At 42.6% G+C, this 26,931-nt stretch overlaps 1 long non-coding RNA gene across 1 annotated transcript; it reads left to right on the plus strand.

The window, feature by feature from the left end:
* Positions 1-1,024: 1,024 nt before the first annotated feature.
* Positions 1,025-19,436, plus strand: LOC309389938. Its single transcript, XR_014175035.1, has 3 exons — positions 1,025-1,226; positions 7,802-7,946; positions 19,064-19,436. It is a non-coding gene; the product is annotated as an uncharacterized lncRNA (long non-coding RNA).
* The last annotated feature ends 7,495 nt before the right edge of the window (positions 19,437-26,931 follow it).

The following is a 26,931-nucleotide window of genomic DNA, read 5'->3' on the forward strand; positions in this document are numbered from 1 at the left end:
GTTTTGGAGGTAAGCAGCCATCATGAGAAGGAGTTGGCAAAACAGTTCAATTCAAATTGGATCTGACTGAGAAGGAGGCTCAGCAGAAGCATCTCACTAAGGACTACTAACATAGGCTTTCCAAGCAGAGGGAAGACCTGTGGGAGTGCAAGGCCAGTTGCCAGCGCCTGGAGGCTCAGCAGGCTGAGATGGTCAGCCAGTTCCAGGCCATGATGCAGTCCCACTGGAACGAGGCCCTCCGGCTCATCGCCACCATTGGCGCTTCTCCCCAGCCTTCCCCCAAAGCCTCACACCAGGAGGCTGAAGGGGACCCCAAGTCAGAATCTGACTTGCTCAAAAAGACCCCGAAGGGGGAGACTCTCTGCAGCAACACAAGTATTCATTGCATGTATCCGTTCAAGGGGCTGTAGTTTGAGGGCCCCTGATTTAGTGCAATATAAAAAATAAAAATGATTTTTATGTGGACCACCAAAATTTTCTTGTGAACCACCAGTGGTCCACAGACCACCAGTTGGTGACCGCTGAATAGAACACCTCCAAAGTCCCTTCCAACTCTATTATTCTATGTTCTGTTTTCTCTTCTCCAAAGGACCCGAAAGCAAAACAAGAAACTGTTGTCAATATAAGTTAGACTAATAGTTAGCATAATAGATAGCAGTCTTCCAATATCTAAGGGGCTGCCACAAAGAAGAAATGGTCAATCTATTTTCCAAAGCTCCTGAAGGCAGGACAAGAAGTAATATATCGAAACTAATCAAAGAGAGAAGCAACTTAGAACTAAGGACAAATTTCCTGACAGTTAGAACAATTAATCAGTGGAGCAGCTTGCCTCCAGAAGTTGTGAATGCCCCAACACTGGAAGTCTTTAAGATGATGTTGGGTAGCCATTTGTCTGAAATGGTATAGGGTTTCCTGCCTAGGCAGAGGATTGGACTAGATGACCTCTGAGGACCCTTCCAATTCTGTTATTTTGTTATTCTGTTGTTATGTCCCCATTTGTGACCGATTTCCATATTCTAGGTCAGAAGTGTCAAACTGGCAGCCCATGGGCTGGAGGCATCACGCAAGGTCACACACACACATCAGCTCTGCGAAGGCAAAAAACATTGTGATACGTCACGTGATGTCATGTGACACGATCGAGTTTGACAACCACGTTCTAGATCAACTGGGATGACATCAAAAAGTGATCCCTTCCAATTTTGTTATTCTGTGACTCCGAATGTGTAAAACGTGTATTTTCTTGCAGCTTTTGATGATTATTTTTCCCTAAAGAGGTTTCCCATTTCAGGGAAAATCAGATCAGTATCTGTCAGGCCTGCAGCCATATTTGCTTGCGGATCTCAGACCTGCCACACTTTCTATTATTCTACTGTGCATTTTCTATTGTGGGGAAATGGGAGGGGGGATTGTATGGAGTTAGATGATATATAGCCAAAACAAAATTCTTCCTAGAAAACCAAGGTCATCCTTTGTCTCTGCACCTCTGCACCTGACTGGAAGTGGTTGGGTGGAACTGCCAGTATGGCAGTGGGAGATGGGACCATGTGATGGACTTGTGGGTATTGGGGCAAGTTATTGAACTCTCAGCTGGGTGGGCAAATCGGGAAGCCTTCAGATTCGGGTTTTCCCAGATGTGCCAACATGGCTGTCTTAATAAATTGGAACTTTAAGCAATACCTTGCCTTGGTTTCTGATTTAATTTTGGATGCTATTTGGAACCCTGACAATATCTTTATGAGCCATGGTGGTGGAGTGGTTAGAGTGCAGTACTGCAGGCTACTTCTGCTGACTACCGGCTGCCTGCAGTTCAGCAGTTCAAATCTCAAGGATGACTCAGCCTTCCATCCTTCCGAGGTGAGTAAAATGAGGATCCAGATTGTGGGAGGTGATAGGCTGACTATGTAAACTGCTTAGAGAGGGCTGGAAAGAACTATAAAGAGGAAGTCTAAGTGCTATTGCTATTTCCCAACTATTCTTTACTTTATTAATATATTCATTAGAACTAGAAAGCCATTTTACAACTCCTTTTTTTTTCAAGACAGCACTGTCAGTTTCTCCTTCCAAGATACGTATCATTTAAAACCTTGATCTTTAAATGGGTTTTCCATCCATTCTCTGATCAATTGTCATGCTGTTTCAATTCTGTCTCTCCACTCTAAGGCACTTTTTCAATTCCATATACCAGCAACCTCACCTGCAGCCTACTTGTCAAACTCCATGGACTATTAGGTCAAGGGCTAGAGACCAGTGCTCACCTAAGCCTCCTAACTCAGTGGAGTAATGCTGAACTAAGAAACTCTCTTGATCCATAATAACACTATCAGACAAGATTGTTCTGGTTTGTAGGTACCCTCACACAGCTCACTGAAGGCTTATGCACTGGAGACAAATTCCTTGTGTGTTGAATCACATTTGGCCAATAAAGCTGTTCTGTTCTATGCTATGCTATGCTATGCTATGCTATTCTACTCTACTCTACTCTACTCTACTCTCATTTCCATTTCCATTTCTATTATTTCTATTTCCATTTCTATTAATTCTATTCCTATTCCAAAGAAGAAGGAAAATAAGAGTAAGCATGCAGAAACACACACAGAAACAGGAGTAAAAGAGTTTTGCTAGTGTGGTTGCCTAAAAAGGAAATTCTGGCTGGTAACACCTCTTTCGGGGTGCTACCACAGAAGCCACAGTTCGCATCGGCCAGATGTTAACATTGATGAGATGAGTAGGAGTCCTGCAGATTTTACTCTGCTACTTGTTGCCATCTATAGGGGTGGTGCTCATCTCCATTTCAAGCCCATGGAGCCAGCACTGTCCAAAGAGATTTCTGTGGTCATGTGGCCAGCATGATATCATGGAGCCACCAAAGTGGTACCTATTTATCTACTCACGATTGCATGCTTTTGAACTGCTAGATTGCAGGAACTGGGGCAAGGACAGGAGTTCACCCCGTCATGTTGTTCTCAAATCTCAAAACTGGGCTGTCTTCCTCTTCTTCGTCCTCTTCTCCTTCTTCTCCTTCTTCTCCTCCTCCTCCTCCTCCTCCTCCTCCTCCTCCTCCTCCTCCTCCTCCTCCTCCTCCTCCTCCTCCTCCTCCTCCTCCTTCTTCTTCTTCTGTCTCCGCCACCACCTCCACCTCCGCTTCTCTTCAGTTTTTAGTGTCGAACTCAGCTATACTTCAGTCTCATTAGATGCTGCCAGGCAGTCTGGTTGCCATGCTGAAACCCAAGCAATGCTCTTCCAAAGAATTTGAGTTGCCATGAAGCTAACTAATGAATCCATGCCTGCTCACAAAAACTGTTGACTCCTCTGCTGATGTAGCCATCCTTGTTCGTCCCTGCTAATATTAAGCATATTCTTAACTTTGCATAGTTTACCTGCCTCAGCGATATGAGCCGTTAATTAAGACGATATTTCACTCAGAAGTGTATTAGTGCATTATTAGTTGGTCATAAATAAGCAGTTCTTAATACATTCTACAGCATCGCTGTAGAAACTATTAAATGCTAGGCGAGAGAATCAGGGACGTGAGGTAGGGAAGAGCCAGAAGTCCACAGTGGTTTGACAATTGCTGCATCCTGAACAAAAAAAAAAAAGACCATTGAAATTCTCATGGAATTCCATAACAATATGGAATTCTTGTCAAGATGATTTTAATCAATTCTGGCCTAACATATCATATTCTGCTTGCTAGTTCAGATATATTTGCTGTAACAGACAACACTTCATCATTATTTTTCTTTCATTACCTTTTTATGTAACAAGTAGTTAAACCCCATAAATAATACATTACGTACAGTCTTTGCATTGGGTTATTGATGTTTCCTTTCCCTTTTTATGTTATATTAGATTTTGTTAGCTCCGATTTCATGCTGTGAATAAATGGAGCCCTAAGATGGATTCAGCTGCGGATGTAATTTTCTGCCGTTTCCCTCCTGCGTGGTCAAACCCAAGATCTAAAACTACATTAATTAAAGCACCTTGCTGTAAAAGTTCAGTGAATTTTCCATTTTCAATCTTTATTTAATATAGGCTTCTCTGCAAACAATGTCTCATTTTTTTTAACAGAGTGGTACTGCTTTTGTTTTAAATTTAGATTGATGAATCTTACCCAAAACAGAACATGAATTTTCCTTTAAAATGGGAAGTGGGTGTAAAATTGCACGATTGGGTGTTAAAAATTGTAATGGCTTCATTTCCAATGTGTGGCAATCCAACATTCCTGCAAAAGGTGGTAACTTTGCCACCAGGGAGTTGAGGCTCTGGGTTATACCAGGACATTTGAAAAACAAAAGTGGTGATTATGAAACTTTCATGGATATTTCCATATTCCTGTTGTCACAAGCTTGAGAGAGAAGTAACTTAATGACTCAGAAGGCAGCTCTGTGAGAATTAAATGACTAATGTTGCTGCTAAACCAGTGGGTTTCAACAGCCTTTCGCGAGGGTTATAGGTTCCTTAAGACTTTCTCAATTAAAGTTTAGGATTAATAGACAGCCTTAGCAGTTGGTAGTCTGCTAGCTAATGATTGATCTCACAAGCTATGTAAAATCAGCCTGAATGGTACAAGTTCTTTCTTTCAGTTTCTGATACTTCTTCAGCTTCTCGTCCTCCTTCTTCCTGATGTTGCTGTTACTTGGCCCTGCTACATCTATTTCCAACGCTGTTTTATAGCAATAGTTATAAATATACCACTTTACAGTGCTTTACAGCCCCCTCTAAGGGGTTTACAGAGTCAGCATCTTGCCCCCCAACAACCTGGGTCCTCATTTTTACCCACCTCAGAAGATGGAAGGCTGAGTCAACCTTGAGCCTGGTGGGATTTGAACTGCCAAATTGCAGGCAGCTAGCAGTCAGCAGAAGTAGCCTGAGAAGTAGTCTCTGAGATTCACTGACAGGTCTGCACATCCTGAAACGAATCTAATGATTGAATGATCAAATTGTTTCCTGCAAAAGCCCACTCCCCTTTCACTCCTCTTTTATGTCCTATGGGATGGGCCATTCACCATCCACCTGTGGCTTTACTTCCAAGTTGACCCTGATTTCTTAGCTGTTCTTTTCTTCTGGCAGCTCTGCGCACGAACACACTGGGAACAGGCTCCAGATGTTCCTCTGCCTCACTGCTGTCTAGCTCCAAAGGCAGCTGAGAACTGTCAGGTGACCTTGACTCCATCTCTGCCTCTGGTGCAGAGCCCTCATCCGAGCCTTCCCCAGCCTTCAGAACTGGTCCATGCTCCTCCCCAACCTCCTCACTGTCCACCTCTGCTGCCAACACTGAGCAAAGTTCACTACAATCTTGCAATGGTCCCACTACTGAGAATTTTTTGTCAACTAAAGTTAGTAAGGGTTTTTTATTATTTTTGAATATACATCAATACCAATACATGAACAGTGAGGTGTCTGGGTATCCTTCATTTGGATACATGTAATGGTGATAGTATTCATAGTATTTGTTACTTAGATCAAACTTATGTAATTGTAATGTTAGTGTACATATTTGTATTAAAATATAGGCATTCATTATTTAGTTGTTCAGCATTTTAGCCCACACTTCTAATGGCAATAACAATATCATTAAAACATACATTGTGTCACCATCTTTCAACACCTCATCTTTATATCTATCCAGGGGTGGGTTTCAGTGGGTATGGACTGGTACGGGCATGCCAGTTGGTGAAATTTAGTGTGCCTTAGCGTACCAGTTCTTCTAGAGGCCCCTGGTAAGCTCATGTGACGTGTGCTGCCCTCTTCTCTCAGGTAGCCACCCCGTTTCCAATGAAGGTGGTGGGGAATCCATGCAGACTGAGGAAATCACATGGATTCCCCCCCCCCCTTCATTGGAAATGAGGCAGCTGTCAGAGGAGAGAGCAGCGTGCACCTGTGGGCTTGTCCAAAGAATCCTCTCCTCCTATTCCTCCTTCTGATGTTTGAACAAGCCACATGGGGCGTGCTCCCTTGTCTTTCACAGCCGCCTCATTTCCAATTGGGATGGGATCCATGGAGAGGGAGGGAAAAGATGGATTTCTTGCCCCCCAATTGGAAACGACGTGGCTGTCAAAGACAAGAGAGCATGCCCCATGTGGCTTGTTCAAACAACGGAAGAAGGAACAGGAGAGGAGTTCCATGTGGGGCTTTTCAAACAACCGAACTCCCCTTCTGTTCTTTCTTCTGCTGTTTGAACAGGCCACGTGGGGCATGCTCCCTTGTCTTTGACAGCCGCCTCATTTCCAATTGGGGAAGGGGGAGAAGAAATCAATCTTTTCCCTCCCTCTCCATGGATTCCTGCCCCAATTGGAAATGAGGCGGCTGTGAAAGACAAGGCAATGCGCCCCCCATGGCTTGTTCAAAGAGCAGAAGAAAGAATAGGAGAGGAGTTCCATGTGGGGCTTTACAAACAGCCCAACTCCTCTTGCCGCCATCGCTGTTGGCACGACTCTCATGAGGGGAAGAGAAAATAATAATAAAAGGCTCCACGGCGGCAGCACCAGCCCACCATGGAGTGACCCACCCCGCTCCCCCGCCAGGCAGAGCTCTTTTTTTCCCTTTAGCTCAGCTCTTCTTCATTCCTTCCTTCCCTCAGTGCCCACCAAAGCACTGCCCCCACTTGGCTGCCCTTGCTGCCACCACACCCCTCTGCGTGCCCAGCCTCCAGCCTGAGGGGGAGCAAGCAATGGCAGCACAGGGCAGCTGGCGGCAGTGATGGCTACTGCTCCTCTGCTGGCTGTGGTTTGCGCTGCTCAGCGGGTAGCACCCCGACTCTCCTGACACCGCCGCTGTCCCGCCTCAGCAGCAGCATCTCCCGCCCACAATTCCTTCCTTCCCTCAGTGCCCACCAAAGCGCTGCCCCCGCTCAGCTGCCCTCACTGCCACCGTGCCCCCTTTGCATGCCCAGCTGCCAGCCTGAGGAGGAGCAAATGATGATGGCATTGGGCGGCGGCTACTGCTCCTGGGCTCACTGTGGGTCGCGCTGCTCAGCAGGCATTGCCCCGACTTCACCACCACCGCCGCACTGCCTCAGCAGCACCTCCCGCCCACAAAACCGAGGTGGGGAAGAAGATCGAGAGATGTGGAGCCACAGACTCCTCGCTTCCCCCTCCCCACAGCTCATCTCTTTGGCGCATGCATGTTGAGTGGAGTTTGAGACCAACTTTAAAGAGAATGAGGCTGTTTGTGACTAATGGGACAGAGAACATAGAAGGATGCAAAGGAACATGGAATCTAGTCCAACCTCTTCCCAAGGCATGAGTTCTTCCTTCTCTTTGAGAGCTGTCAGTGGCAGACCTGAGGGAAATGGTATGTGTGTGTATGAGAGGGGGGGAGAGGGAGAGAGAGAGAAAGAATGAGAAAGAAGGAAAGAGAAAGAAAGAAAGTTGGAAAGAGAGATACAAGAAAGAAGGAAGGAAGGAAATGAAAGAAAATAAGTGGGGGAGAGATACACAAGAAAGAAGGAAGGAAGGAAGGAAGGAAGGAAGGAAGGAAGAAAGAAAGAAAGAAAGAAAGAAAGAAAGAAAGAAAGAAAGAAAGAAAGAAAGAAATAGCACTTATGATCACAATTGAGCCCAAAATTTTGGTTGCTAAGCAAGAGCTTTCTTAAGTGAGTTTCACCACATTTTCAAACTTAGCCATGCCCACTTGGTCACATGACCACCGAGCCATTCCCACAAAACAGGCCATACCTACAGAATAGGTTCTAAAATAATTTGAAGCCACCACTGTATCTAGCTGTTACTTTTAGTATATTATATAGAAATATGTATAATAATATTCCTCCTATTTCTTGTTTCTGCCTCTCTTCTAGCTCCTAGTAAAGCCAATCTCGTGTCAGAAAACATTACCTCTAAGGAAATGAGGCAGTATAACAGACATTTTATTGTAGCTACCTCTGGAAAATGTCTCCTGTAACCTCAATCTCTTTGGCTAGATCTGCATGGATAAAGTAAAAGGTAAGGAAACATTAAAATTTAATGGTTTGTCCTGTGGAACCACAACATATTTCTACTAGGTGATCTACTGGCAGCTAATTGGTTTCTGCTTTAGATTTAAAATGAAATGCCTACTTTTAAAGACCTTCATGGACTTATCCCAATTAGCACATTTTTTTCCTGTATGTTCTGTGTACAGTGCTGAGTCTGTGCCCACCACCGAGCAGTCTGCGGATGGTCCAAATTGAATATACAGTTGCCAAATTCACTGTGGCAGATTTGAAAAGAGTCAGTGCTGAGACTCAAGTTCACCAGAAATGTATGCAAGGAAACAGCTATGGGCTACGTCTACTTTGATATACATATTAGCCAGGGGTGGGCTGCTCAGGGTTTGCACGTCCACCTGCAATGTTCTACTCGACTCTGTTGTTACATCCTCAAACTCCCATAATGTTAACCTTAAACTGTCTAGCATAGACCTTACCCCATTCCTAAGAGGTCTGTAAAGGGGGCATACATTAAGTGCCTTCTGTCCCTTTCTTACTGTCCCCATTTATTTGTATTCATTTCCTGTATTCAGTGACGTGCGGTGAGGTTTATGACTGGTGAGGCACTGACACAGTGCTGGGTTTCAAATATTTTTAGACTTGTCGACTTCAACTCCCAGAATTCCACAGCCAGGCCTGCTCAGTTCCAATTTAAAGCGACAGCATTTGTTTTTCTCCTTTGCTCCTTCTTTCTTTTTCTTTTTCTTCTCCTTCCCCTCCTTCCTCCCTCTCTCCCTTCCTCCCCCTCTCTCAAACACACACACACACACACACACACACAGACACACACAAGTTGGATTGGACTATCTCTCCTACCCCTTCCCTCTCTCACTCACTCTCAAACAAACCCCCCCCCCCACAAAAGTTGGATTGGATATCTTTTCCAGTGGCTTGAAAGCAGCTCCTCTGCCATCCCCCCCCATTCCCCTGCTGCCTTTCCCAAACACCTCCACCATTGCAAATGCAGCCTGCTGTCTGGGTGGGAAATGCCTGGAACACAATAAAGCCCACCCACCACCTCCTGCTGGCAGGCTGGGGTGAGAGGAGAGGCAGAGAAGCCGGAGGGGAGCCGATCTGAGCCTTCCAAAAGAAAGAGGCTGGGGGGAAGTGTGTGTACTACAGCATGGCTCTTTGCCTGGCTTCCTGCCTCCTCCTGTGGTCTCCTCAGTGCTCGCTTGTGCTCTCCCTCCCCAAGTATAGTTTGATTGCAGGCGGAGCCACTTTGCCTTTTCAAACTTGTAATCAGTGAAGCTGGGCTAAATTTTTATATAGTTTTATCCAGCTGTGTGTGTGACAGAGAGAAATGAATGGGGGCCTGGGGAGGAAGTCACTACACTTGGGGAGGGAGAGCACCAGTGAGGAGACCACAGGAGGAGGCAGGAAGCCAGGCAAAGAGCCATGCTGTAGCACACACACCGGCCCCACAACCTGGCTCTGCCTGCAATCAAGCTACTCTTGGGGAGGGAAAGCACAAGCAAGCCAGGGTCCTTCCCTCCAGCCTTTGCCCAAAGCCCTGCACAGCACCAGGAGGATGAAGTTTGAATTCCTCCCCCTCCCTCCAACCCACACATACCTTTTCCAGCTTTTTTTAACAGATAAGCAGAGTCATCCATGGTGAGGCAGTAACTAGCTCAGCTTTTTCCTTTTACTTTTTTTTTTCATGATGAGAGAGGTGAGGCTGTGCCTCACTTGCCTCACCTGACTGCACGTCACTGCCTGTATTCATATCCATGTTTATACTTATACCTGCTATCTTGTACATGTTTGACAAACAAACAAGGAAACAAGCAAACAAGCAAATAAAAATATGTGTGTAAGAAAGAAGTTAGAAGCCTTCTCTTTGCTTCTTCCCCCCTCCCTCCCTCCATTTCCCTCCGTGCTAGACAATGGGTTTTGCCAGTTTTAACTTTCCCCAATTATAAAGCTTTGTTGTTACCGCAGCAGTATTGCTAATGTTTAATGGTTCCTTGATTGTGACTCAATTTCTTAAACGTTATTAAAAAGCACGATACAGAGTTCATTATGACTTAATGTGCAGTCCTATGCACAGTATGAATCTACCCAGATACTACCCCCATTGGATTCAAGCAGACGTACGCCTAAGTAAGTGCATATTGGATTATAGCAAAACATTGGATTTTAGAGAATAATATATAAAAATATTGTCTTCAAGAAATGTCAGAATTCCTTTGGCTCTGCTCTATAGAAGCATACGTAGATGCGTACCAATGCTGTTCCTTCAATGCTATTTGTTTGGGTTTTTTTTGTTTTATTTCCAATTTTATGAAAATCTGAGAGGGGGAAGTTTAGAGATGTCTTCTGAAAACATGTATTGCCCAAATAATTCAGATTGATTGTGTAATAGTATTTGATGGGTTAGTGACTTTAATCTGCTCTAAAGGGGTATAGAGAAGCTTAAAGATGGCCAATTAATGCAATATTTATTTAGGACTGACAGTAAACTATTGGCAGGAGCCTAGAGGGATTGCAGTAATATCTTGCATGAATCAGTTGCATTTTATTCTTGTTAGCAGTGAGCCATAAGGCCTCAACTACGATCCAAACAATTTGTTCTTGGTTGCTAATAATACAAAATAATTTACTATGGTTGAAACGAAAATGAATAAACAGAGAGCTTCAGCAAGTGTTCAGGGTAAATACTGTGTTCAGAAGCAGATACAAAGACAGGATAAAGTATTAATCTCACAATCATATTGCCGGAGCCTGAACTGATGGAGTTCAGGAAATAGGAAATAGATATATAATGAAAATTCCTCTGAGACACTGGAGAAAAGGTGGGACACTGGTGTAATAAATGAATGAATAAAGGAAAAAAATGTTAAATATAATTTAAAATGTATTCAGTGAAGAATCATTTGCTGAATGAGAAGGGACACAGAAGACTAAGCACCAGAGGTAGTATCCAGCCGGTTCTGACCAGTTCTGATGAATCGGTGGCAGAAATTTTGAGTAATTTGGAGAACCTGCAAATACCACCTCTGGCTGGCCCCACCCCCAATTGAATTGCTGCCTCCCAAGTCTCAGCTGATTGGCTGGGTCTTCTGTTGCCCTGCACAGGAGAACAGAGCTTGAAAGCAGGTTAGTGGGGTGGGGAGGGAATGGGGATTTTGCAGTATCCTTCCCCTACCACACACACAAAACCATGCCATCCCCACCAAGCCACACCCACAGAACCAATAGTAAATTTTTTTGAATGCCACCACTGCTAAGTACCCATATGCTTGGTGTCCATCAATAGCAGAAAATAATTTGAAGGCAGGATGGGTAAAAAAAAAACCGCACAAACAAATTCTGCCACAAAATTGCCATGCTATTTTGCCTTTTTCTGGATTTTAAAAATGGTGAGATTTTTATTTTTTGAAGGGATTGCAGCCAGTGACTTTCGCAAACAACTTGATCAATGAAGCAAAAATACCAGTCAAGATGATGCAAACGTAACTTTATGGCAAAAGTAACACGTTCCAGCAAAAAGAACCCAAATAATTTTAATCCAGACAGGAGGATAACTGCCCACATATTCTTGTATATATGAGCACGGACATGGAGGTTTCATCATCTGTAATAACTTCATACAGAAGGTTGGTTGTTAATTTTTTTAAAAAAAACCCTGAAAATATCACACATAGCTGTATTTGTTATGCTGTGTCGGTTTCTTTATATTTCTAGCAAAATATTTGAAGATGTTGACATTTGTTTTGTTAATTACTCAGTACAGGAATGAACAAGGACATACATTCAACTTTGCAGCTACTAAGATTGTTGGCTGAGCAGGTACAAAAACGGCAGGGGAAATGATTGAAGCCTGGAAAACAGGCTAGTTATCAGGAGGACTGATTTACCACCAATTTATCAGGTACTCAGGAATCCAGGACTGGCCAGCACAAGAAAACAACAGCCAATGACTTAATAACCGGCCATCAACACTTCAATTGACAACTAAAAAGCCAGACCCATAACCAGGCACAGATCCATATTGGATCTTGCAGTACAGGAGGAATTCAAAGTTAAGAGAACACAAGTAAAAAGCTGTAAGGCAGTGATAGCTAACCTTTTTGTCCTCACGTGCCAAAAGCATGTGTGCACATGTGATAGCATGTGCATGCCCACACCCATAATACAATGCATACAAGACATTCTCCGCTCCCCCTTCCCCCCTGCACATGTATGTGTGACTTCCACATGCCCCATTTTTGGCATAGCAGGTCTCCCTGAAGCCTCCTGGGACCAAAAACACCCCTCCTTATGTTCCCCCCTGTCCCCTGTGCATGCAGACATGACCCCACCCCCACCCCCTGTGCATGCACATGCATCTCCTGCATATGTGGCAGAGCCCTGAAAATCAGCTGGCAGGCAGGAGGTGCGCACACATGTGTGGTGGAGCTGAGCTGGGTGACAACTCATGTGCCCAGTGAAAGGGCTCTGTGTGTCACCTGTGGCACACATTCCATAAGTTCGTCAGGGGTGGGTTCCAGATCCCGTTTCAACTGGTATGGTTGGAACGCGCCTGGCGGTGTCCACATGGATGCATGCAACACATGCATGTGTCTTAGCGCCTCCGCAAGCCTCTGCGATGATCAGCTGCTCAGCGGAACGCAACCGCTGTACGTGCTGTGCACATGCACGGAAGCACTGAAGACTTAAAAGAATGGTAAGGAGCTTGGGCGGGCAGGTGGGCCCTCTGAAGCACCATACCAGAACGGTACCCGGTGCTCTGGGCAGGCTCCGGTTTTCCCGTATTGGGACGTACCGCCTGCGACCCACCACTGAAGTTCCGTGTCACTGCTCTAAGGTCTTCAGAGTTTTTCCCAGGACACAAATGGAAAGATCGTTTCTGAACACACGCTGATTTCTTACAGTGCCATTGTCTCAGTCGTTGGTTTCCTAAAGCTAGAATAAGTTTAGATTCCAATGTAAGGGGATGAGTGATTAAGCAAGCAAAAAATAGACTAGAGAAAAACTTAAGGGAAAGAGAAAGCAAGGGACAAGAAGACTTAAAATATAATTCCTTCTTTATGTGTTCACATTCTGACTAAGTTAGAAATTGTTGGTTACCTGTAGAGGATAATATTGCTTCGGTTCTTAATATTTGTTAAGGAAAATTTTTTAAAGTCCCAGCTGTACTGTTTAACCTGGTCTTGGAACTTAAATTTTCCTTTTACATCTTTGCCATAGTTATCATTCTTCTTCCCTGCTGGGCTGTTTTTATGTTGAAATCCACATAGCTTCCCTCCCCAAATTAACATACTTTTCATCTACATATAGCCTTTGCATCACTGGCAGATATGTGACCAATTTCATCATGCTGTAGCCTTGGGGGGAAATGATTTCTTTAAGCCTTTATCTCTTTTGGTTCATTCCTGTCAAATGTAATTCCAGAGTGACAAAGGGTGCACTTGGTCAAGTTAATGATAGGCAAATATCTGAAAGTATTGCTATTTTCTTTCTTTGCTTATTTCTTTCCTTATTGTTTTGCATTTCTTCATTAGAATAGAAACTACGATGTTAAGACTCTTTTGGAATCTATGTGTGTCTATTTACACACAAACACACACAAAAACATTTGCATATAGTTGTCACAAATTCAATGGCACCTACCAATATATTTTTTTCAATCCATTTTGTGGAGCATTAGCCTTGTGATAACCTAGACAGGATATTGAAAAGCAGAGACATCACCTTGCCATTAAACATCTCTATAGTCAAAGCTATGTCCCGAAGCTCTCAGCTGAAGAAGCTTCCTGGGTGAGAAGCAAAATGTCTCCAAAGGAAAACCAAGGAAGTCCAGTTGCCTCTTGAAAAAAGCATCTTTGGGGCAACCGTGATCTGGATGACTGAGAATCTCCATAGACAGTCAAACTATAATTTCTCAGTAACAATGCATGGCTTGAGAGTTGGACCATAAGGAAGACTGTGTACCAAAGAATTGATGCTTTCAAATAATGGTGCTGGAGAGTCCTTGAACAATCAAATCAGTCAATCCTAAAGGAAATCTACCTTAACTATTCTTCGGAAGGAAGAATGCTGAAGCTAATCTACTTTGGCCACCTAATGAGAAAAGAGAACGGATGCTGGGAAAACACCCTGATGTTGGGAAAGATGAAAGGTCAAAGGAGAAGGGTCCCAACGGTGTTTATTTTTCAAGAGGCAACTGGACTTTCTGGTTTTTCTTTGAAAACATTTCAATTTTCATCCAAGAAGCTTCCTCAGCTCTGACTGGATGGTGGGGAAGTGGAAGGATTCATACTCCTTGCAGACAGCTGCACATTCACATTCTTTTAGAGAGTCATTGAGGCCACTTTGAGGTTAATCTATGTCATCAGGGTCACCTGAGTAGTGCAAATGGGTGTGGAGCATCCTTAGAACTGTTGAAAGGACTTTGTTGTAGATTGGAGATAGACGATGTTGTATCCCTCCAACTGTTGAGAGAGGGCTGTTTAATTTTGACATAGATGGACTCTTTGACCCCTCTTTCAAACCAGCAGTCCTCTCTGTCCAAAATATGGGCTTTGTTGTCTTCAAAAGAGTGGCCTTTGTCTTTTAAATACTACTGAATCTAACCCTGATAGGTTTGTTCTCCTGTTCTCCAAGTTGTGCCATGTGTCGTCAAAGAAAAAACAGAAAGTCCAGTTGCCTCTTGGAAAAAGCACCTTTGGGACAACCATGACCTGGATGACTGAGAATCTCCATAGACAAAAGGAGAAGGGGATGGCAGAAGATGAGATGGTTCGATAGTGTGTCATCAATACAATGAGCATGAATTTTGGCAAACTTTGGGAGACAGTGGAAGCCAGGAGGCCTGACGTTCTATGGTCCATGGGGACAGAAAGAACTGGACATAGCTTAGCAACTGAACAATAAGCATTGTTTCTGATGGTGCCAAAACAACCCCAATAAGCATTGTGACATGAGCAGCAAATGCAGATTAGGCATTTCCCCCACAAAACACCGCTGCCGTCTTGTTTGTCTTAGAAAATGTTGGCATCTGTCTGTGAGAAGCTGGTTGAAAAAAGCAGCGCCATAGAAAATCAAATTACGATCTTTCCATTTCTCCATTTAAGTTGTAATCAAAGAGGCTATCTGGCTCAGACCAGAGATGTTTAAGCCCCATTTATTTCAGGAGGAGCAATTAAGCGTGTGTTTATCTTCTTCCCAAGTGTTTCAATGGATCATAATCAGATTCCAGAAAGGAACGGGCATCAAGCATTTTCTTAAACAGCTGCATAAATCCCTTCTATTCGGCCTCAGTCGCACTTTCTTTTTAAAAAATATTTCAATTCACATCAATCAGTGAACCCTCGCGTGGCTCGGCCAGTAATATTTAGTTCAGAAGACGATCGCCAGACCCAGAAAAGTCTTATTGATTTTTTGATTCATGTATTAGAATTGTTTTTTTTTTTTTCTGGCAGGATCTCAAGGTGACCTATATAAGGCTGCCCAACGCATTTGTTCCCCCCTAGTGATGCTATTAGATCAGTTGGGCTGAGTCACAGAAAGTGATACAAAATCATCCAGTAAACTTTCATGGCAGAGAATAAATGTGGCTTTCCTGAGAAGGAACCAACTCATCAGGATGCCGTTCCACACTTTATTGAAAGACAGTGTTTGTTTATTTATGCCTTGGAATAATGGATTTTTCCAGCTTCTTTCCAGCAGTGGGATTCACATAGGTTTACCACTGGTTCGTAAATGTGAGCGCACACGTGTGCACACTTGTTTCACGCATGTCTTCCGTGTTTGCACTTTGCTCTCATGCGCAGCATGCACGCATGTGTGCAGCATCGAAAATGAGGCTAAATAGGATTTTATGGAGCCGGGGTGGATGAGCACGCCATCCCGCAGGTCGCCACTACCGGTTTGGGTGGAACTGGTCCAAACCAGCTGAATACCACCAGAATTCTTTATTGGCCAGGTGTGATTGGACATGCAAGGAATTTGTCTTCGGTGCATAAGCTCTCAGTGTACATAAAAGATATAAGTGGTAACTCATGATCATAGTCATCATAACAATACATTCATCATAAATCATAAGATATAACCCTTAGTGATAGTCATAGGAGACTTAATAATAAGCAATCAACACAAATCATACTAGAAAACTAAATGAAACAATATAAAACATAAAGATATAAGCAACAAAGTTTTAGTTGTAAGTAGAAAAGAGATAGGTAGTAGGAAAGATGAGAAGAATAGAGGTAATACAGCCTTACTAAATAGTTTGACAGTGTGGAAATTAGCTGTTTAGAAGAGTGATGGCATGGGGGGGAAACTGTCCTTGTGTCTAGTTGTTCTTGTGTGCAATGCCCTATAGCGTCATTTTAAGGGTAGAAGTTGAAACAATTTATGTCCAGGATATGAGGGATCTGTAGATATTTTCATAGTGTGAAAATTCTTCATATATTCATAGTGTGTGTGTGTGTGTGTGTGTGTGTGTGTGTGTGTGTGTGTAAGATTTACAAGAAAACTATCTGCCCTGTTGCACCGTATGGCACTGAATGCTGGGCAGCAACAACAGGGACTGAAAACTATCTCCATGCGAATGCTCCATTGGATATTGGGCATCTCCCTTTTTGACCACATCACTAATGACACCATTCGAAAGCATTTTGGTATGGCACCAATTATAGAGAAGATGAGAGAAGGCCAACTCTGCTGGTATGGACCTGTCCCGCACCTCCCACCTTTGCCTCCCACCGCTGCCTACCAACTAGAAGTCAACGGCTGGCAACCTCGTGGGCATCCAAAATAGAGATGGCAAGATATCAACAAAGATATGCCCGTGCCCTGGAGATGCAGTTGACTGTGCAAAGAAGCATTCATCCAAAAAGCAGACCCAGCACTTGCGGGAATACACTAGGACCATGATGGTGAACCTATGGCACGAGTGCCACAGGTGGCACATGGAGCCCTCTCTGCCGGCATGCGAGCCATTGCCTCAGCTCACCTCCACCTTGCATGCACGCATGCCTCCCACTGGTCAGCTGATTTTTGGGTCTCTGCCACGCATACGGGAGACGCATGTGCATGTGTAGGGGGAAGGAGGTCACACATGTGTGCGGGGGACCACAGGGGGTGTGGCCTGTTTTGGATCCAAAGAAGCTTCAGGAATGCCTGCTAGGCCCAAAACGAGCCACTGGGGGTGCGTGCATGTACAAGGGGGCAAGGGAGTGCAGGGGGTGTCATGTGCACATGCACGGGGGGGCAGGACGTATTAGATGTGGGCACACGGGTGCACGCTGTCGGCACACAAGGACAAAAAGGTTGCCCATCACTGCACTAGGAAGAAGAAAAAGAAGATTTTGTCTTTGTGTCAGTGTTGGGATTCAAATAATTTAACAACCGGTTCTGTGCCCTAATGACCAGCTGGGTAGGCTTGGCTTGGTGGGCATGTAACCATGTGGGTGTGGCCAACTCAATGTCATACAGGTCAATGGGCACTTCTGCTTAGCTGTTACAATGTAATAAGGGTTACCGGGAGAGGCAGTTTCTGTAAGCAGGGCAATAAAGATCAGGCTAGAAACAACACCAGAATGTTTCCTTCCTGCCTTCCTTACAGGATTAGCCCTGGAAAGTGAAGAAAAAGCAAAAAGAGATTTCTTCCAACAACCGGTTCTCCAAACTGCTTAGAAAATTAGCAACCGGTTCTCCCGAATAGGTGTGAACTGGCTGAATCCCGCCACTGGTGTGTGTGTGTGTGTGTGTGTGTGTGTGTGTGTGTGTGTGTGTATAAAACCTTCTCAAACATGTACCATTTTCTATTTAGTATTTGAATCAAGCAATCAAGAAACTGAATCAAGATACACCAAAAACACAACCGGGTGTAGTTTTGCTCACGCTGCCTTGTCTACCATACTGACCTTGTTTTTAACTATACCCTGTCTTCAGTGTGGTTTTTTTACAAATTGGATCTTTCTACTTCAGCCAGTGTACTAACTGTGAGAATTTCGTTTTGAGTTTCTGGCCAACGCATGTTAAGATTTGTTGGTCTGTTTGTCTTATCCAGAAAACGGCTCTTGGACACCAGATGAGTGGTGATCAGCACACTCAAACACCGCATAAATGTGCATCATTCTGACTCTCCCCTAAATACTGATTACTCATGGAAAAAATGGAATGGGAAATAAATAAGAATCCCTGCCTGCCTCGGATCATGGTCTAAATTAATTTCATTTATTACTTTTTAATTGTCTGTAACCACAGGCACAAGCATAGTTTTGAGCAAGTGATTTCAACTGCCAAACTGAGAAACTTGTTTAGTGGTACCCAGTAATGGTACATTCAGTTTTATAGCTGAGGGCAAACAAAGTATATCACAACTACATGGCAAAAACTGTCAGACTTCAAAGAGAGATTTTAACTCCACATAATACACAATTGGGAGTTGGGCCTGCTATTTTTTTTCTTGCTTTAAAGGTCCAAGTACTCAGATAGTATATTGTGAGAATCAATGTCATTGTTGCTATATTTTAGTGGCTATGCAAATGGACATTTCTCCTTTCCTTTCCTTTCCTTTCCTTCCCCCATTCTCCTTCCCTTCCCTTTCCATTTCTTCCTTTTGCTTCCCTTCCATTCCTTTCCTTTCCTTCCATTCCCTTCCTTCTCCCATTCTCCTTCCCTTCTCTTCCCTCCCTTCCTTTCCCTTCCCCCATTCTCCTTTCCTTCCCTTTCCTTCCTTCCCTTCCCTTCCCTTCCCTTCCCTTCTCTTCTCTTCTCTTCCCTTCCCTTCCCCCATTCTCCTTTCCTTCCCTTTCCATTCCTTCATTTTGCTTCCCTTCACTTCCCTTCCGTCCCTTCCCTTCCCTTCCCTTCCCTTCCCTTCCCTTCTCTTCTCTTCTCTTCTCTTCTCTTCCCTTCCCCCATTCTACTTTCCTTTCCTTCCCATCTTTTCTCTCCCCTTTCTTTCCCTCCCCTCCCCTCTTTGCAATTTTTAAGAACATTTTAGCCCCACCTAAACTTTTAAAATTCTCTTACCCTGGAGTTTTTTTCTTTCTTTCCACAAGCCAGTTGCATATAAAATACCTTTGTACCCTTGGTACAAAAGAGATTAACATGTTATTTATTTTGTACCTTCAGGATAGGAATACATGGAGTGTCTATGAAACCAAATAAATAAATTATGCAACAAGATATGCCGACCAGTGTAAAAATCAATGGAATTAGCATCTAGTTATTGCTGTATATGTGTGTTTGTGTGGAAGTCATCAAACTGAACGTTTAGCTTTTTAAAATATTAGATCTGCGATTTCTTATTTTAAAAATTCTCTAGTTGCTAATGTCAAAGGGTTGTCCACAAAATATAATCCAAAACCACGGTCAGGGGTGAGGGCTTTAACAGATCAGTCAAAACCTGGGCTGTTTTTCTAACGTATTTTTTTTACTGAAAACAATTTTTATCAAGATAAAAACAATATGAATATTAGAAAACAAAGAAAATAAGAAAGAATGGTGAATAAGGAAGGAAAGAAAAAGACAATATTCTGAAGAATTTCCAATTTATTTTTGGCAGCAGTTATGAATGCACTTATACAGGTAGTCCTCAACTTACAAAAGTTTGTTTAGTGACAATCCAGTGTTACAAACGCATTGAAAAAATGTGATCTACGACTGTTTTTCGCAGTCAATGGGAGGTCTTATTATTTTTGAGGTGCAGGAGGAGGCGAACTCATGGCTGCTGCTGTGTTGCAATATTTTCAGGGAGGGCTTATTTTGGGGGTGGAGGGCTTATTTTAGCGCATGTACTCAAAAGCCCAACTGTGCTTATTATCTGGGGAGGTCTTATTTTCAGGGGAACAGGGCATGTTTTCATGGATTAAAAAGCAAATGATAATCATACTTAAAATGACATACCGAATTCTTAATATATCCTACATGACTAAGAAATACAGCAGAATAGTTATTACTCCTTTCTATTGTGTGATTGATATCAGTCTGTCTCCCAAGTAATAAAGAACTCATGACTCTGGAATCAGCTTCTCTGGGTCTACATAATATACAATCCACTTCTTTTAATCTCAGGTAAGACATCTATCTAAACCTTCTGCTCAGTGATGGGATTCAATAATTTAACAACTGGTTCTCTGCCCTAATGACCATCTAGGTAGGCATGGCTTGGTGGTCATGTGACTTGGTGGGCATGGCCAACTCAACGTCACTCAGGTTGATGGGTGCTTCACCTTAGCTGTTACAATGCAATAAGGGTTAACCGGAGAGGCAGTTTCTGTAAGCAGAGCAATAAAGATTAGGCTAGAAACAACACCAGAATGTTTCCTTCCTGCCTTCCTTACAGGATTAGCCCTGGAAAGTGGAGGAAAAATAAGATTTCGTCCAACAACTGGCTTTCTGAACTGCTTAGAAAGTTAACAACCAGTTCTCCCGAATAGGTGTGAACTGGCTGAATCCGGCCACTGGTTCTGCTGTTTTGAGCTATTTCCTCTTTTTTTCCTCTTTTTCCCCCCTTTTAAACATCCACTTGGGCGTTTTTATGTGCTTGTCACACTGAAATTTTACAATATAAGAGACAGAACATGTTGAAGGGGGGCTTGCCTTCTCTTATTCCAATTTCACAGCCTTTCTAAAGTAACATCTCAACTACTGAACTGTTGGAGATGGCAGGGAAAGGGGCAATTCAATTTCCATTAATAGAAAGTGAACAATTCCTCACGGAAACATTTCGTTGTTTTTTCATCCTCCGGCACCATTTTCTTTTTTGATCTGCAGTTTTGAGAAAATATGGTTTTAAGAAAGGCCTTTTTCCCCCTCCTCAAAAGAAGCCAAGACTAGCCTTCAAGCGAGAGACACAAAATAATTATTGCCTTCTGAGAAATAGCATCAATGTCATCAAAGGGAAAAGAAGATGGCATGCTAAGGCGTCGTCGTCTCCATTTTCAATTTGTAAACCTTCCTTCATTTTCAGGTATTCAGCTTTCTTTAGCCTGCTCTGAATAACTAGCACTTAAAATGTTGTCCGCTATTTTAGATAGGTGTTAGATTTACAATCTGGTGTTTTATTCTAGAGTTCAAAATGTTTCCATGAAGTTTCTTTTCATTTGTGACTGCCTGTCCCAGAACATCCCATGCTATCCAGTGCCTGATGATGGGCTTAACTGTGAGTGTCTCCTGTTCTTGTAAAGCATCTTATTATTCAAATGGTGTGTGTGCTTGTGTGTGAGAGAGAAAGAGGGGGGAGGGAAATGAAAAGGGAGAGGGAGGGAGAGAGGGAGAGAGGGAAACATGGAGAGGGAGAGGGAGGGAGAAAGAGAGGAAAAGGAGAGGGAGAGAGGGGGGAGGGAGAGGGAGGGAAAGAGAGAGTGGAGGGAGAGGGAGAGAGGGAAAGAGAGAGTGACTGAGAGGGAGGGAGAGGGAGAGAGGGAAGAAATAGAGATGGGGAGAGGGAGGGGAGAGGGGGGAGAGGGAAAGGGACAGGGAGAGAGAGAAAGAGAGAGATTTAAAGTCCTTTTCACAATACAAGACATGATAGAAGTTGATATCTTAACTACAGATTATACAGACTGAAGATGGAACTGTTAGAAGAGAATATTTTAGCTCAGGGCTGAACTGTGGGGTCCATGGTGCTCTATGAGCTTGGCAGCTTCCTTACAAACAAGCCCAACCTAATGAAAAAGTCTTTAGACCTTTTCATAGTGCTCATTATTAAATAATCTGCATACAACACTCACTACAACTAAAGTAGCAATAAAAAAAACCGGGGCTCACTTAACAGCAGTTTTCCATTTAAGTTTGACGGTGGGGAGGGATCAATGAAACACAAAGCATAGAGAAATGATGATAATAAGCAGGCAAAAACAATCCTTTCTATTTGGGATTTATTAATAATGTTATGCAGAACATCAGAGGGGAGGAGAAGAGGATTGAACATGTGCATTTTCTATGTTTCCTTTTGAATCTGAAGGTTTGCGCAGTTGAACATGAAGATGGGGAAAAGTAAGGACTCATAAAGATTTGACGGAATATGTGGGGACTCTTATGAAATGAACAGAATATTGCCAAATTAAGAATGCAACATATCGTCCTAAATTGTAGGATTCCTGGTTTAACGAAAATAACTGGAATCCATTCAATTAATGGAAATATTCCTAACTGGTAACTTGCTTAGGCTACAGCAGGGGTGTCCAAACTTGGCAACTTTAAGACTTGTGGACTTCAACTCCCAGAATTCTGGGAGTTGAAGTCCACAAGTCTTAAAGTTGCCAAGTTTGGACACCCCTGGGCTACAGGTTTTGGTCACCATACTACACCACACCAATTTTGGTTACCACACAATGGGAAAGAAGTAGAGACTCTAGAAAAAGTGCAGAGAAGAACAACCTTGATGATTAGGAGACTGGAGGCTAACACATATGATGAACTGTTTCAGGAACTGGGCATGACTAGTCTAGTGAAGAGAAGGACCAGGGGAAATATGAGAGCAGTCTTCCAATATTTGAGGGGCTGCCACAGAGAGGCGGGGGTCAAGGTGTATTCCAAGGCACCCAAAAGTCAGACAACGAATAATGAATGGAAATTGGTCAAGGACAGATTCAACCTAGAAATAAGGAGACATTTTCTGACAGTAAGAACAATCAACCAATGGAATAGAAGTTGCCTTCAGAAGTTGTGGGAGCTTCATCACTGGAAGCTTTCAAGAAGAGACTGGACTGTCATCTTTCAGAAATAGTGTAGGGCAGGGACTTGGACTAGATGACCTACCGGGTTCCTTCCAACTCTGTTATTCTTTTAATTTCTGTTAAAAGAAACACAGAAATGCATACAGAAATGTGATTTTCCCTCCCAAAGTTTTCAAGAGTTGAATTTTATCATCTGGGCATCTGACTGATTCATTTCATTTCTTTCCACTCATGTGCTCCTTTGATTGATTCATTTTTTTTTCTTTCCAAAAAAAAGAATCACGTTGCATGGAAGAAAACCATATCTGAGTTTTCAAATCAAAGTGTGGGTCTTTCTTTCTTGCTTTTCTGCTTTCAAAGAGAAAGAAAGAATCAAATGTTAATAGGCAAGATAGATTCATACCATGGTAGTAAACCCTCGCTTTCTCTTTTTTTTAATATCTGTTCCTTATTTCTTGCTTTGTCATAAAACTAAAGGCTGGTAGGATATTCCTGAATATGATTACTTTGACTTTCATTAAGCTTAGTGGGATTTAGAACATCTTATACATATTAAATAGGAATTCTGAGTCTTAGTCCCTTGTACTGTAATTCTGCAGCAATACATTTCCTCAAGATTTTATATTCATTTTTGCTTTGATATAAATTTCCATATTTTCATAGAATGCTCATCCAGTCTCCCCAACTCTACTCCAAATTAAGACATTGCATGGTTGGAAGAAAGGAGCTATCAATTGTAGGTATCCCTTACTAGCAATCTATTCAACTTGTAGCCGAAAGCACCACTGCAGTAGATTTTTGTGCACAAAGAGAAGTTGCAGGCATGATCTTAACCTCTAGACCTAATTTTCAGTCTTTAATCTCCACTCCAAATTGTATGCTATTTTTCCTATATTCTGGTCTCCAGAGAGTCTAAATTTAATCTTTCTCATAAAGATAATATTCAGTAATGACTAGGGAATAAATCTAATCTAACACTAATAGCATATGGCTAAACACATACACACATAGTTGAGCAAAATACAGATGATGTAAGCACTGGCATAAAAATTGGAGGCACCCCGGCCCTCTTAATTTCTGGCAAATAGATGGGGAAGAAATGGAGGTAGTGACAGATTTTATTTTCCTGGGCTCCAAGATCACCGCAGATGTGGACTGCAGCCAAGAAATTAAAAGACTCTTGCTCCTGGAGAGAAAAGCTATGGCAAATCTAGACAGCATACTAAGAAGCAGAGACATCACCCAGCCAACAAAAGTGTGTATAGTCAAGGCTATGGTTTTTCCAGTTGCAACGGATGGCTGTGAAAGTTGGACCATAAGGAAGGCTGAGTGGCAAAGAATTGAGGCCTTTGAGGTGGAGAAGTCTCCTGTGAGTCCCTTGGACTGCAAGGCAATCCAACTGGTCAGTCCTAGAGGAGATCAACCCTGGCTGCTCTTTAGATGGCCAGATTCTGATGATGAAACTCAAATACTTTGGCCACCTAATGAGAAGGAAGGACTCACTGGAGAAGAGCCTAATGCAGGGAACAATGGAGGGCAAAAGAAGAAAGGGACGGCAGAGAATGAGGTGGCTGGATGGAGTCACCAAAGCAGTAGGCATGAGCTTAAATGGACTTCAAAGGATAGTAGAGAACAGGAAGGCCTGGAAGTATGTTGTCCATGGGGTCGTGATGGGTTGGGCACAATTTTGCAACTAACTACAAGAAAAGAGGCACTCCTCTTTTTTAAAAAAATATTTATGTATTTATTTATTTTTATTTTATTTATTTTGTCAAACATGTATCAGATAACATATATAAGTATAAATATGATTTTGAATATATGAAAAGGATACCCCCCAAAAAAGAAGAAACATTAGGGCGATAGGCATGGTGGCGCACTTATGCATGCCCCTTACAGACCTCTTAAGAATGGGGTGAGGTCGACAGTAGACCAAGGTTAAGGTTTTGGGGGTTATTATTTCTTTTAAATAAATAATGTGCATAACATTAAGTAATAGGCCTAAAAAGGTGAAACTGTGAGAAGTCAGAACTATTTTCATTCAGAGTTTGGTAGGGTCGTGTTTTTCATAGATGGCTCCCTATTTAACTTTGTGGCAGATGTCATTTCTCAAAGGAAAGAACTGAAGAGTAGCAGAGAATTTCTCATTATGGGATAACAGATAGGAAGAAAGTTAAGAATTGTCCAACAGAAGAGCTTCTGCAGCCAAAGGAAGACAACTGCTTTCTATTCGGTTCTTTATCTAGATCCATCATCTATTTTTTATTTTTTTATTTTTAGTCGTGGTGGTAGCAAGGGTTTTTAGCTAATGAAAGTAAGAATGCAATTTAGATTACCCAGAGGGAATATGCAAATGAAGATCACAAATTTATGAACAGAAGGCTGCATCAATTGGCTGTACAATCTGTAACCAGGATTGGTTTTCCCTTTTCAGGGTCTGGGACACAACTAAAAAGATAATTTTGAGCCTGGAAGAGAAGTGTTTGATTTTTAAGGGAGGAAAAAAAGGTTATTTGAGGGATTAAGCAGTGGGCATAAAAACAGCCCTGTGGAATCAGGCGAATGCCATGCATTTTGTGTCCCACAATGGCAAACTAGATACCTCAGAATTTTCTCATAAGTTGGAGATAGTAACCTACCTATCTCTTGTCATTGTCCTTCTACAGTTGAACAAGCATTTTGTAGGCATGAGACCCAGAGGTACCATTGAATCATCAAGACCAAAGTTAGTGCTTTGTAAAATCTCTTTTAAAAACCATCCAATAAGTGGCCACACAAATACACAGGTAATCCTCAATTTATGACTGATCCCTTGCCTGCAGGTACAAACCCCTGACTGACACCCGCCTTTTGATTACATTTCCAACATTTGCTAGACATATTTTTAAACATTTTAGCTAACCTAGCCACCACATTATTTTCATGAGTGGTTTTGCACTCTAGAACTAATGCTGCTCAGTGTGGGAAGAAACTTTCCTTTGCTCCTGACAGTCTCACTAAAACGACATCATGTAATCAATTCCGCCGGATGGCTAAAACAATGTTTGTTGAGATTGGCTAAAAGAGTAGAATCTTGCAAGTCAGGTTGTGTTACACCTTCTTATATCTCAGAGCCTTAGTGAGATGTCTGTCCGAGTTGCTTCTGAATGTTATCTGGATTTTTTTTTTTAAAAAAAAAACAGTTCCTTGGCCTTTTGCTTAGCCAACAGAACAAGCATCTCTCTGTCAAGGTTATCTTCCTTATTCTCTCCAGCTCTTGGGAAAATAATGTGATGGATTGCTTTTGCAGGTGCTTCATTTGAAGTGGTGTTGAAGCAAAACAGTCGTCTAAAGCTTTAGCCCAGTTGTAATAAATATAAAGTATCCCTTTGATGGACAGGTCCATTTCCTCCCCTCTTATGTACATTTCAGCTTTGTAGGTCTCCCATTATTTTGTTCCCAGATGCAATATATTTTAGGAGAAAAGGGAAATGAGATAGGCGATCGTTCTTTCTGAGTAACTTTCAACAATCATACCAGCGTTCAAGATATCTCCGAGGCTTTCCCTTTAGCCTACAAAAGAATACCCTGTTTCCTTGAAAATAAGACCTCCCCGGATAATAAGGCCAATCGGGCTTTTGAGTGCTTGTGCTAAAATAAGCCCTCCCCTGAAAATAAGGCCTCCCCAAAAATATTGCCACACAGCAGCAACCACGAAGTGACCATGCTCGCTACCTCCTGTGCCTCAAAAATAATAAGACCTCCCTGAAAATAAGGCCAAGTGGTTATTTTGGGGGTCAAAGGAAAATAAGAACCCTGTCTTATTTTCGGAGAAACAAGGCTTAAACCAGAATCCAACGAGAACTAAAATACAGAGTTCATGTTTTCTCAGCATGTTTGCTCAGAAGGAAGTGTCACTGGATTAATTCAGATCCGAATGAGGGGGCATAATAATGGCGAATTGTCAGAAGACAAGAGTTGGTGACAACACGGAGAGTTGAGAGTTGAGAATAAATCACTGTTTTTTGTATTAAAATATTGGCTCAATTATTATGAATCAGTTACGGCATCATTCGGAAACTTGACAGTTGGTTGAGCTTTCCTGGATATTAAGAGCTTAAATCCACCCTCGGCCCTAGAACTCCATACAGCTTACACTTATTTCTGTTAACTGGAGATAGTGGACTGGGATGAGATGTTCCTACAGCATTCAGCTGCCACCAAAAGAACTGTTTCCTTTACTGGGTTATATACAGATACAGATTAACAGAGTTGGAAGGGCCCTTGTAGGTCATCTAGTCCAACCAAATTCACTTAACAACCACATTATTAATTTAA

The sequence above is a fragment of the Natrix helvetica genome (genome assembly GCF_964273705.1).
Source record: "Natrix helvetica genome assembly, chromosome: 3".
In the NCBI taxonomy this organism is placed as follows: domain Eukaryota; kingdom Metazoa; phylum Chordata; class Lepidosauria; order Squamata; family Natricidae; genus Natrix; species Natrix helvetica.